Raw genomic sequence first — 4048 nt, 5'->3', positions numbered from 1 at the left:
AGCTTTTTTTGACCAAGCTAATGGTAAAATTACCATTTTGCCCTCGAAGGTTTTCACCCTTTTTAATTAAGTCCTCCCAAAATCTTAATTTCAATTTCTTCCTATTTTTCTTCCTTAACACTTGTACTAATAAAATATCAAGTTTATACTTCAACGCAATATCACTATAATATTTAAATATTTACTTACCCGCATTAGATTTATTTAATAAAGACATGCGAGCCCCATTAACGTCATTTTTCTCTAAAATTTCCTCGTTCTTCTTCTCCCCCACTTAGATTGGCTATATACTCATTCTTCATGGAAAATTTTTACACTGAATAAAATATTAATATTTTAATATTATTTTATTAATAAATTAATATTTTATTTTAAAATTTTTTCACTTGTCTCCTTGGCACCCAAAATGTCTTATTATGCCCCGATTCACTTCTAAATCACTTTTTATATTGTTAATTCATCTCAATAAAAATATTATTATTTAATTATTATTTCTTCACATGCAAAATATTTTACTTTAGAATATTCCTTTCACCTTTCATCACTTTCAAACATTCTAATTAACCTCAATTGACATCTGATAAGCTTTATTAGCCACCATGTCAAAGTACGAGTATTATAATCTGCCCCATTTAAATAAAATTCGTCCTCGAATTCCCGTCGACGTTGCGTTATCAATCTCCTTCTATGATACTATTCCTTTTTCCTTCTATAGAAACATTCAATTTATTCACCTCATTCACCTTAAGTTCAATTTAATACTTTATTTATGGCCATTATCATCCTTTAGAGTCAAATCAGCAGTACCTTTCCCACTCATGATTTATTATATCGAGTCACTAAGCATACGTTTATCACCCTTATCAAATTTGAACAATAACTTCATCTCAATTATATCAATTTTGATCACATATCACACTTACTTATGTATATCTACTCATCATTTTATTAATTTGCTCCATGCTCGATTTCTCAACCTTAATTCATTCATTTTATGCTTTTCCATACACTTCCCTTAATAGATTTCCATTGAGAACTTAAACAATCCAAGGTTTACCTTTAAAGTCAGTCATAACCCTGATCGTTCATTGCATGCCCGATAACACTTTAGCTCACTGACCTCCTCTGGCATTATTTCAAAACCTCCCAATTATTGAGAACAATTTTTCACCTTAGTTAATCAAATTATCAATTTCATATATACATGTGTACATGCATTTTCAAATGTCAGCATCTTTCGTTATGTATAGGGATCCATATGTTCACATGCCTAGGACTACATTTCCCTTTGTTCATCTGCATTCAAATCTTAGTTTCAATATAATAATCCTTATAGTGCACGTCAACCTTCTTATTATGCTTGCGTATAACTTCATATCATTTATATAATTTCCAATCGTATGTTTGAGTTTCATCATGCTATATCCTCACATCACAATGTCATTATTCACATCTCACCTATTAAATGTCACTTAAAAACTTAGACTGTTTCGAATTGTGCATTCCTCAAGCATTTTCAAATTTCAAATTTCCATTCTACCTTATGAAGTTTTCATTATTAACTTCATTATCCAAATTATCTTCAATCATCCTTTGTTATATTATTTCATATTAATGTGACATCATTCTCCTTGGACCAATTTGTAGTTTGTACTCGGAACTGCAAGGCTTGAAATAAAGTTCTTCTTAAGTACTTTTTAACGTCAACACAAATTTCACTTTCAACTTACTGCTTCCTCTTTATAGCCACCTATCTTTATGCTAACTTTCACAAAATCCATAGTAAACTCCATTTAAGCATCTCTTTGGAAATATCTATCTTAGACTTATGTCTCACAGCATGTGATCACTTAAATTGTGACTTAGCCTTTAGGCTCCTCAACAAGTTTTTAAAAAAATCTCACATTTCATACTTGCTGTGTATGATTAGAATCTCTTCTCAAAGATGTTTATGTATTCATAAAACACTTAATCTTAAAGGTATATAAATACGTACCCATCCATTCAATCCCTAACTCATCTTCATAGGTTTTTAGGGTGCCACACAATTGGCCTCATGTTGTTACTAACCCTTGTCATTTAACTAAATCAAGACAGATATTGCAAATTCTCGTAATGATACTCTATATAAGTTGGTTTTCTATACTAGTCTCGTAATTCTTCACTCACTCTTTCGTCACTTAGTATCTTATCTCAAGGTAGCCATCTTAGGAAATTTTTTTTTTATACTTATTATTGTGTCACTCCCATCATACTCGTGCATCATGGGTGTGAGGTATTCAGAGCATTACAACACTGGACAGTCAGTGCTGCAGTGCTGTGCTTACTACAAATTTCCTCATCAAAGCTATTTGTCTGCATTCAAAGTCATTACATCTATCATTCTCAACCAGTGGGTTTCCCTTCTAGACATATATCATGAGTTCCATAAATATAGGTACCTTTTATTTTCTTGTCATACACACTAATCCAAGTTAATACTTTTAACTCATGTCATCTTTTGACTTTCATCATCTTTCATAAAATTCTACCTCAAAACATCCTTTCCATTCGGTGTAATAAATACATGATACATATACCACTCCACACATAAGTTGCTTACTATCTACAACTTTCCTCAAATTTATCATCCCTATCTAATTATCTTCCTTGTCTTGTACTCCATTAATTTTATTGACTTTCGATATAGTTAACTACAAAAATAGCACAGCTTCCTCCTCACTTTATTCTCGTAATCCTTACTAAATTAAAATTTTATATTCCCCATATTCCATAATTTAACTTCATTGGGTTTTATTTATGCCCAATTATTATCTCATAGTATCATGGCATCACTGAGTAATCCTCTTTATGCTTAAATTGCAATCATCAACTTAACCACGTTATCCATTTCAAATGTCATTTATAACCTTATTGCTTCCTTCTATAACCTTCCTCCATAATTATATTACCAATTTATCTCTATCATAAGAAAAATTCCCATATCCATCTCGTCATTTAAATAGCTACTTTATATTACATTCTAGTCATACACTCTTAAAGCCAAACTATTTTTACTTCTTTGTACAGATAATTATTATCTCTTTTACACTGCATCTACTTAGAGTTAAGGTAGTGTGAAATCCTACAGAAATTTTATATGTCACTAGGATCATCATCTTAATCTGACTTTATCGGAAGATTCTACTCCGAGTCCTCCTTAAGGTTCTCTTTCGGGTTCTCATCCTTCTGTGACTTTCTCCTTTGCTCCTCGATCCAGGCTTGTTGTATTCTCCTACGTTCCTCATCACTTATCGGTGCAGCATTTCTTCCACAATCGGGAGGAAAATGTCATATACTTGACACCTTCCTAATACGAATATCTCCCCTTGCAATTGCCTTCCTCGTCAATTCACTATGATACTCTTTAGATTGTTTCAAAAGAAAATCTCTTTCTACACGTTTGGTTCGCGGAATAGACAGGAATGGAATAGAATTGCTATTTTGTGGGAATAGAATAAAGTGGGAATAGAATAGAATAGTTATTACTTTGTTTGGTATTATGAATGGAATAGAGCAGGAATTGCTATTATGACTTATTACAATGTTTGGTTGGTAGAAATAAGATTGGAATAAAAAAGGAATAGGTGATAAAAGGACAGAAATACCCTTGACCATATTAACATTTATTTTCATTAAAAAATAAAATTATCCTTATTATCATTTAAATACACATTTATCCCAAAAGACAATTATCCATCATAATTATATTTTATCCCAATTACTAAAAATAATTATAACTTACTCACATATTTTTATAAATGGATAATTATTTTAAAATATAATTTAATTATATTATATTTTATCCATCATAATCAATTAAATTTGTGTATCGATGTTTATATTTAGCCAATTCTTTACATATTATGAATCATTTACACTTGTGTTTAGAAAAAATATTGGAGAAGAAATATTTGGAAAAAAATGAAAAAACTAGTAGAAATAAAAAATCATGTTTTTTGATATATTAAATAGATGCTTGTCTTTTAAATTAAAAAGATAGTCTTCC

The sequence above is a fragment of the Theobroma cacao genome, chromosome 6 (assembly GCF_000208745.1).
Source record: "Theobroma cacao cultivar B97-61/B2 chromosome 6, Criollo_cocoa_genome_V2, whole genome shotgun sequence".
Taxonomy (NCBI): Eukaryota; Viridiplantae; Streptophyta; class Magnoliopsida; order Malvales; family Malvaceae; genus Theobroma; species Theobroma cacao.
The sequence above is the reverse complement of the archived record's forward strand: the minus strand, read 5'-3'. Positions refer to the sequence as shown.